Here is a 10,710-nt window from a genome sequence, read left to right as displayed (position 1 = left end):
TAAACTATTTGAGGAACAGGGAAGGACTTAGCGATATGAGATATCCAAGAGCCTCTTCCGTGCTAAGATAATTGAGGGGATATTAATTTAGAACCATGTCCTAAATATGATTGAGTAGATAGAGAAACTCACAAGTCTAAGAATAGTCCTAAAGGATAACCTGTGTGGATCTTGTGCTTTAGTCCATACTAGATTCATTTTTACAGTTCATAATGAATTTTAATATGAATAAGCTTGAGATAACTCTTCTTGAGTTCCTCAATATGTTGAGAGAGGCAGAGAGCACTATCAAGAAAGAGAAGCTAGTTCTCTATACTAGTGAGACCAAAAAGATAGGAAGGAAGAAAAGTCTTTTAAGAAGGGCAAGGGCAAGGGCAAACCAGGTGAAGCAAATGTTGCTAATAAAGACTCGACAAAGGACAAAGGCTAGTGCTTCCACTACGGCAAAGATGGGCACTGGAAGAGGAACTACAAAGAGTACCTTGTAGAGAGGGCAAAACAAAAGTTTGGAGAAGCTTAAGGTACATTTATGATCAGTTTCATTTGTCAAACTCTTATGATAACATATGTGTATTGAATACTGGTAGTGCTTATCATATTTACAATTCATTGTAGGTTCTAGTAAAACCGACGAGATTGGTGAGAGGTGAGATGACCCTCAAAATCGACAATGGAGCAAAAGTTGTTGTAGTGGCTGTTGGCGAGGTCACCCTACAACTGCTTGATGGAGCTATTATTATATTGGATACATGCTATTTTATTCCTTCTATTATCAAAAATATTATTTTCATTTCATATTTGATAGTTAGTGGATATAAATTAGTTTTTGAGAATAATGGTTGTTCAATATTATTAGATGATGAGACCATCATGAGGGAAACATTGCATAATAGTTTATTTATGCTAGACATTGCTCCACATATCATAAATGTATGTGTGTCCAAGAGGAAACGAGATGAGATGAACAGTGCATACTTGTGGCATTGTAGGTTACGTCACATCTATAAGAGAAGGATTCAAAAATTGCTAAATGATTGATATCTAGATTCATTCGACTATTAGTCATATGCAACTTGTGAGTTTTACTTTCGTGAAAAACTAACCAATTCTCCATTTAGTGGAACTAGAGAGAGAGACACTAAGCTGTTGGAACTCATACATTGTGATGTATGTGGACACATGTCAATTCATGCTGTAGGTGGTTACTCCTATTTTATTACCTTTACTAATGATTTCTTAAGGTATGGACATATGAAAGTATAAGCCCGAGGCCTTTAAAAAATTTAGATAGTATAAGAACGAAGTAAAGAACTAGATTGGAAAGAGTATCAAAATATTTTGATCAGATCGAGGAGGTGAGTACTTGAGTACAAAGTTCACCCAGTTCCTCAAGGACCATGAGATTCTATCCCAATTGACACCTCCTTATATATTTCAGCTCAATGGTGTATCTAAAAGGATGAATTATATATTGTTAGATATGGTATGGTCCATGATGAGCTTCACCGACCTACCTGTCTCATTCTGGGGATACACCCTAGAGATCATAGCTTTCTTTCTGAATAGAGTTCCAACTTAGTCGGTAGTATCTACACTATATGAGATATGAAAAAGGAAGAAGCCCAATCAAAGGTTGTTAAGATTTGGGGATATCCTACCTATGTTAAAAGACACAACCCTGATAAGTTGGAATCCAAGATAGAATGATATAAGTTTGTGGGATACCCCAAGGAAACTTATGGGTATCATTTCTATGACTCTGAGGACCAAAAGCTCTTTGTAGTCAAGAGAACGGTGTTCCTTGAGAAGGAACACATTCTTGGCAAAGATAATGGGAGCATGATAGAGTTGAGTGAGGTTGGAAAACCTAACTCAAGCACCAATTTACAGCCTGAGTTTATTCAAGTACCTAGCACACAAGTTTTAACTTTACATAGATCCGATGGAGTATCTCGTCCTTTTGAGAGAAATGTGAGATATATTAGAGGAGAAAATGATGAGAATATTGATCTTCATACCTACGAGGAGGCTATTACGAGTATAGACTCTAGGAAGTGGCAACAAGCCATGAATTTTGAGATGGATTCCATGTACTCCAACAAGGTTTAGAACATAGTTGATATACCCAATTATTGAATCTCAGATTTTGATGATAAAACTAATTGATAGTGTTTATGATTTAATATGAGTTTAAGTAATGTAGGACTAGCTTCGATCAGAAAAGGTAAATCGATTAAAGTAGGAGGAATCAAACATTAGGCCGGAGCAAATATGTTAGAAGATTGGACGTCGGGCCAAAGGATCGGTCGATGTGTTGGCAGAAGGCTTTAGTCCGTGAATTCGGGCATCGGGCCAAGAATATCGGACATTGTGCCAAGGAGATCAGATATTAGGAGAAGACAACATGTTGATTGGGTAATACGCTGAATGAGAGGATGATGCGTCGAAGGATCGAACGAAGCGTCGGAAGAACGAATGACATGTCGGACAATATAGGATTAGCTTATAATTGATTATATCTAGATCGAGTTAGTTTAGAGTCTAATTGAGTTGGTTTAGAATGTAATTAAGCCAACTCAATTAGAAGCCAATTGGGCCCAAGTTTGGGCTATGTTGGGCTAAGTGAAAAAGCTCAAATAGTGACCCAACAAGTAAAATCGTCATGGTATAGTCTCCGAGATTATGTCAAGCAGTGGTACCATCTAGATATAGTCTCTGAGAGACTGTCAAGCGGTGGTACTGCCCAGTGTTAGTGTTGTAGGCGGTGATACTGCCCAGCACAGGCGGTGGTACCGCTAATACCCTAAAAACTAGGGATGAGGTACTTTTAGGCTCCATGTTTGAATCCACTTAAGGTCTATAAATGCTGCCCCTCTCATCCTTGGTTAACATACACAAGAATTGAGAGCAAAAAAGAAGAAAAACACTATTGTAATCTTGTGAGAACTCCTCTAAAAGCTCTAAGTGTTAGTGGTGGATGTCGGTGGGGTGTTGATTATGCTAAAATCCATCCGAATTCTATCCACATCTTAGGAAAAGCATCCCAATATTCTATTAGAGTTTGGTCTTAACATTGAATTTATTTTTTAATATTAGTCCAATGAAGTTTAGCTTCACTATAAGTTTCATTTTTGCATAGTGTCATGGATAAACTTCTAATAGGATGTTTGATGTAATGCTTATGTATGTCCGTATCTTTTGGTATGTTCATTCTTTGCCTAGCATGTAGAGGGACAACCGAAGGCTTAATAGTCCCATTTTAGTTGGGTTTGATGGACGCTTTAGACTTGTAAACAAAGGTTGTGTCATGTGGACACTTGTAAGAGATTCTCGATCTATAATGGACCATTTTGACCCTTTGTTGTGCAATTGTTCAGAGCTTATAAAGTCTGTTTGTAATTTGCATTATCTATGAAGTGTTTCTTGGAATGTTTGCTTGTGGATCCCGAGTGAGGCATTTTCTCTAACTCATTTTCTCTTTTGTGGGTCCTAAGGGACCATGGGAGGCTGACCTTTGCGGACGGACACGCAAGGGTGCCGCACGACTTAGGCAAAACCAACTAAGTCCGTGATAGATGGTATTAGAGCGGGATAAGCACTCTTAGAAACACTTAGCATGCAAACGTGGGGGACCTAGCGGGGCTACGTTGAGGGCAGTCAGCATACGCGCGACCATTTGGGGGAAAACGAGCATAGAGATGTAGGGAAAAGGAGTTGCTCGGAGGAGCGAGCATATGAGATTGGCATTCAGAGGAATGACCAACCCTTCACGCAAGAGGCACCACGAGAACAGGCAAGCTTGGAAGAATGCGGAGCGCACAAAGGTTGGGATGACTGAGTTTGAGCTACGGCTTAACGTTGACAACTATACTTGATGGTGCTCAAGGCAAGCGAGGCGCTTGGTAAAGGATGAGACCATGCAAAGTGGAATGAGTTGCTCAGTGACCGAAAGAGTTGTGAAAAGCTCATAGAGGTGAGGGGAATTGCTAACTCAAAGAATTCGGTACTCATATATGGGCTTGTATGCGGACGATGAAATATTCGCGGCCATCCCAAGGCGACCGAAACTCGGCACCATAGAGCATTGAAACTTTCTCTTCGACATGTGAAGGATACGTCCGTATGAGGCTGAAGTATACAACGAGTTCAGTATATTGCTAGGCCTTGAGTGGTACAGTGGGGGTTGTATTGACGTAGAATCGTAATCTAACAAATGTGTTTGCAGGAGGCAGAACAATGCACAGTTTGTTCAGCAAATCGGAGTAGTCTAAGGGGATGGTGGTCTCTGAAACAAAGAGAAATGTTGCTCCAACGGGATAGTTATCCAGGAGGGATAAGTCTCGGCTCTCTAGAGGGAGAATCATATGGAACAAACCTCACATGTTGAGGAGGAGTACCTCAACAAACAATAACTCCACGGAGCTCAATGGATTGAGCAAACTGCGAGGAGTCATCGCATGATCTCGCTTGAGAGAATGCATTGGTGGATGCATTGTGAGATCAAGAGGGGGAGCGACCCAAAGCAACACAAATAAAGGCACACTTGGAGTCGATATGGAGATCGGACTCAAGGGAGGGCTGACCCATGGAATGGTGGGCGTGAGGGCCACCATCAACTCAATGTAAAACGAGGAGCAGAGCAACTTGGGTGTAACTTGTTGAAGTACCCAAGCCGCATGAAGGGAGCCAGCATAGAAGATGGAACATGGAGCAGAGGCACAATGCTTTCCTTGGACAAAGGTCAAGGACATGAACTCTTGCAGAGGCAAGAGCAGGATCATGTTGTTCCATGGGTCCTTCATTCTGATGGAGCGAACTCATCTTGCATGGTGCCAAAGACGAAGGGAGCTTTTGGGCATATGCACCTTATCTCGGAGAAGCATTTGATGGAGGAACTAAGGTGACTCAACTTGCGGAGGTGAAGTTGGGTTCAGAAGGCCTTAGCACGGGGCAAGAGGATGCAAAGGCGGGTACTCTTGAAGAATATGTCACAATGTTGCCATTCAAGTTACCATGAAGGAAGCTGTGCACAGTGAAGATTGTGTTGGTAGGAGCAGAGGCCCAGGATCCAGACAATGGTGCACTAATTATAGTGAAGTCGAGGGACTTCAGGAGCTACTAGGCGACGGACTATCCTAGAGCGGTGCTTCATCTAGGTGTGACCCAAGAGTGGGTGGATGAAGGTCGATTACCAAAGGAGCGAACAAAATCGAAGGTGGAAGAGACCCTACGATGTATTGACAGAGGCCACACATGGAGGGATCACAATTCGAGTTCATCCCACAAGGATCAGAATGCAATGGAGATATCACTAGGAGGCGACATGGTGTAGCGAATCGTGGTGGAACAGTTCATGGCAATGCGATACACATGAATGAGTCCCGTAAGGGACTAGATTATACGGAGGTATGATCGGGAGTTACTGAAAGCTCCACTTCGGTGAACAACACGACGACAAGAAGGGCTATGGGTTCAAGAAGTGAAGGCCATGGTACCACAGAGGCGGGTCTTCCATGTGTGCATCAAATTTTGCATCGGATGAAAGCCTTGGTCATCAACATATGGGGGCTGTGTTCCACCAAAGGAAAAGTTTAAATACAAATACCAGTGAGTCCCATGGGAGGGGCTTGATCATGCAGAGGTATGATCGAGGTAGTTGGAGAGTTGGATTGCTCCAGAGCCTATATTCGCTTAAGCGAGCCCAACAAGTCAGAGGACAAGGTCGAGTAAATGAACATTGCTACTAAGGAAGCTAAAGAGAACAGAATCGGTGCAAATCCTACAACGTGATGGCAGAGGCCATGTATAGGAGTTATAGTCTGTCTTTCTATCGACCAAAGGGAGCTACTTGGAGAACACAGAGGTATTGAAGTAGGGGGTCGAAAGGGGCGATGAAGCAACGACGAGTCCAGAGTGACATAGCTACCCAAAAACCAAGCATCAGTTAGAATGAAGGTGGACTCGGAGGAGTGCCACAAAGATATATCTATTGATTATGACAAAAAAGGATACAGATGTGAGATGACGAATAGTAGGGCCATGGGCATGACAGCGCCATGGTACCGTAGAGGCGGGACTTCCGCGAAAGTCATTGATCCCTTGCTCTCATGGAGGGAGAGCGCTTGGACGTGAAAGGGGCCGAGGAGATGGAGCATGCAGAGGCAAACTCCAAGTACAAAGACAAGGCTGAAGGGTAGAGGCCAATGAACTTTGTAAGATCGGTGTCAATGAGCTTCTCATCAAAATAGTTGAATGTGAAGGACTTTGGGTTATGCAAGAGTGCACGACCAAGGAACGAAGCAGGCAGTACGTGGTGCTGTACCTTTGCTATTCAGTGGGGTAGGCGACAAGGTTGATGAAGAAGACGTTACAATCCCAGAGGCGACCAAATCTATTAGAGAACTACTCCAAGTTGGGGTGAAAACTTCCTGCATTCCAGAAGTTTGATGGCATTGAGAAGGTGAATCGTAGTAACTAACTCAACGCAAGAAGTGCAAATACTTCAAGTGCTTCAGAAGTATGAGCAAAGAGCAGGCGAAGGTCAGTAACCAGCTCGATGCATGGAGTACAATCTCGAGGAGGCGGGCGAAGTCAAGTAACTTTTGCCTTCTTAACCCTTAAGAGAATGGGCGAAACCGAGTACCCTAATTCTCTTATCTATCCAGCAGAGGAGCTCTGCATAGGTTCAAAGATCCTTCAAAGATATTAGAAGATAATAGTTGTCAAATCCTCACCATTGGCGATTAGTGCTACTGACAGTAGAGTATCCGTCTCATTTCCCAACAGAATGCCAATCGAAAGCGGAAGTGATACGAATCTACTAGGAAGTGACAACTAAGTGAAAGAAGAGTCGATGAGCAAATTTTGTGGAGGAAGGACCAAAAGCTTTAAAAGTTTACGAGGCGATGCTCATTAAAGCTCCAACAAGCATCCACCTAGTTCAAGCAGCATGAGGCATTTGAGAAATTGACGCATAGTAAGAATGGTCTTTTCCTTCATCTGGAGGATCCGCAGGAATCAATAAGGATCAACATAACTCAGCCAACCCCACACCAGAGTCAGAGTCATTGGTGAGTTGAAGCAGCATGGTGGATCAAAGGTTCGACTACTCAAAAACAGTGGCGGAGAGTAGCTGGGAGCCAAGAGGCACATTACAGCTAGAGCAGAAGATTAAAGACTCAGCAAAGGCGAGGAGTTACAGTGTCGGCAAAGGCTTCGACGAGGATGTCGAAGGAATAAGTGGGAGAGAATGTCATGAATAAACTTCTAAATAGGATATTCGATGTAATGCTTATGTATGTCCGTGTCTTTTGGTATATTCATTCTTTGCCTAGCATGTAGAGGGACAGTTGAAGGCTTAATAGTCCCATTTTAGTTGGGTTTGATGGCCGCTTTAGGCTTGTAAATAAAGATTGTATCATGTGGACACTTGTGAGAGATTCTCGGTAGTCCATTTTGACCCTTTGTTATGTAATTGTTTAGAGCTTGTAAAGTTTTATAATTTGCGTTGTCTATGAAGTGTTTCCTGGAATGTTTGCTTATGGATCCCGAGTGAGGTATTTTCTCTAATATGTTTTCTCTTTTGTGGGTCCTAAGGGACCATGGGAGGCTTCAGGGAGGTTGATCTTTGTGGACGGACATGCAAGGGTGCCGCACGACTTAGGCAAAACCAGTTAAGTCCGTGACAATAGTGTACTCAATAATCTTCGGTGTCACAACCCGGGCTTAATGGGTTAACTGATCTATTAACCTTGTTTAACCTAAGCTATTAGTCAAAATACATAAGCTGAAGTTAATAATAATATATTAATCAAATTCTTATAAATTAATTTTAATCTTATCTATTTTCAACATGGGACTAATCGGATCGGGGCGTTACATTCAAATATATTGTACCAATTAAAATAGTCATCTATATTAGACAACTAATCAATAAAAATCTTTAGGGCCATCTTGCCATCTACTTTGATCATTTTTCTAATGTTATCATTAACCTTCTTAAGATTGTGTCTACCATGACTTCCGCAATTTTGGTAGTTCTTATGCATGTCTAAGTTGTACATGAGTCATGATGGTGCAAGTGGTGGAGCATGATGCTTTTCATATGATCTTTCGGGCCTATATTCAAAATGTTGTGAGTAATTTCTAGGATTATTTCTCTTTAGAATGTGATTTTTGTTTTTGGTTCAACCTTTGATCTATCTCAGTATGATTTGAATGATCATAATCTCTTGGATCTTTAAAGTTTCAGTATTTTCAATATATTACCTCTTACCAAAGAAAACCATAGCAGTACACAAAGGATCTAGACAAACTTTAAGTAGTTTATGTTCAAAAGAGTCGAACCTTTTATTGAGACTATACAAAAGTTATATCTATTTGTCTATTAGTCAAATGACTCTTGTTGATCAGTTCTACTCTTATGATATAAGATAATCCTAAAAGGATTCTTAATATGAAAAGAGAGATGATTGGATGGATAATAAATAAAAAAATATCAAGCAGATAGATAGAAGACAATAAAAATTTGATTTGTAGAATAATTAATTTATGTAATAAAGAACAAAGCTGAAGTTCAATCATATACTAAGACAAAGGAGCGCTTTGACACCCTTTTGATTAACTTGGATAATTTTGGACTCACTCTAAGTCTTTCGACTTAATCAAAGAAAGTTGTGGCCTCGCACCACTCACATTATTTGTGAGAAAATAAAACTAATATTCATTTTATGATTGATTATCTTATTATAATACTTGGCCTTTTTATATAGGCCACAAATACAAAAAGAAAATGATGTTATAAATAAGAAAGAAAATAAAAATTATATCAAAATGATTTACTACATTGTATAATATTCTAGAATATTTTTGTGAAATAATATTCTTTCTTTGTGCATGATATTTTTTCTTTCTTGTAAGATGATGACTCCGTAAAATAATCTTAGTTCTTTGTACATGATGTTTTTTGTTTCTTGAAAGATGATGATTCTTGTAATATTCTCTCTTATTTATTTTTTTATTTTAGTATTAATCTAAAAGTAAGATGCTAATTGTGTAGGATGTTGTCACATAATAATACTAAGATGTCAATTAAATCCAAACCCGAGTTCACCATTGATCCAAATTAATTTGGTTCAGATTTTTTTTCTTTCTACATCATCCAACTATAGCTCGGTTTTCATCACTGGTGTTATGTTTGAACTGAGTTATTCATTTCTATGTTTATTATTTTTCCTATTTAACCTTTCTTTTAATTATTATATTTTATGATATCTCACATAGTTTGGGCCGTTTAACCATCCTTTTAATTTTTGTTTTCTATGATATCTCGCAAAGCTTGAGCTTCGAATACTTTCTGAGTCTTGAGAGATTATTGGAATGTCCTCCAGGACATAAAGATTCCCACCAATGTAGACAGCACGTCACGTTTTTTAGAATATTCTTTAGTCATATCTTCAAGATGGATTCAAGTAGTAAAATAATATTGAAGTTAGATTTAATTTAACTTTGGGTCACTGAAATATATGGAATGAAACTTATTGCAAGTTTAACGAATAGATTTGATATTTTGTCATTATTTCAATATTAACAAAACTAAATTGTAATATACCAATCATTAGAAGATCAACAGCATTCAGATTCAATTTTATGTAGACTTATACAAGTAATTTATGATAATGGAGTTTTATTGGAGAGTGTCCAGCTTTTCATTTTTACCTTAAGTACCTCAAACATTGAAAATGACCACGAATTGAACGATGTATTGAACTTATTATTGAATCCAAACCGGCTCTTAAAGAATGTACCAATGCAAGTCAATTATTCTGCTCCCTTTGAATGAAACCAAATCCCTTACCTAAACCTATCACCTCCCACAAATAATATAGTATAAGGCTACTTGTTGTGTTACTCTTCCCCTAGTCTACATTGATCCTCTCACACTTCCATGATGTCTAAGTTTCTGACACACATAATACATCTAACATATATATATATATATTATCATCACTTAAGAATATATTTTATAATATTTATACTTTAGAAACGTATTAATATTATTGATTTTTAAGATTAGAATATATGCTTTCAAAAATATTATGCACAAACTCTTTCTAAATACTATTTGAAGTATATATAAGCATTGATACTAATTTTAAGTATGTTTTACAATGAAAATATATAGTCCTTTGGTACAATAAACCTAAATAAACTAGCCAACTTAACTATGAGACTAGGTTATAGTAATAAATATGCATATATTGATTAGAAGAGATTTTTATATTGTAATAAGTTTTAAGTGAATCTCAAGACATTAATGAGTTTGATCATATCTAAAGTAAGTGAACTTAGATTTAAACATTATGTATGTGGAGGATAGCAATATTTTACTTATATATTGATAAATAGTGGATAATTAAGTGGGGATAAAAATCAAGATGAGTATTACATAAGTTTGAAACTTATCATTTTTGTCTATCCAAATTAGGTTTAAATTAAGTTGTAGCAATCCTAAAATTATGTTAAAAAAAAAAAAAGAAAACTTAAGATGAGGTCCAATAAGATTAAACCTAAGACCTCTTAGTTGCTTTTAAAGTAGCACATAAACCACCCCCACTCTATGAGTCACAAACACTTTCTCTTCTTCTTTTGCAATTATTCTATACTCTTCACCATTTCTTTGTTGAGACCAATGACCTTAGTTCTAAGGAA

The sequence above is a fragment of the Musa acuminata genome, chromosome BXJ1-7 (genome assembly GCF_036884655.1).
Source record: "Musa acuminata AAA Group cultivar baxijiao chromosome BXJ1-7, Cavendish_Baxijiao_AAA, whole genome shotgun sequence".
Taxonomy (NCBI): Eukaryota; Viridiplantae; Streptophyta; class Magnoliopsida; order Zingiberales; family Musaceae; genus Musa; species Musa acuminata.
The sequence above is the reverse complement of the archived record's forward strand: the minus strand, read 5'-3'. Positions refer to the sequence as shown.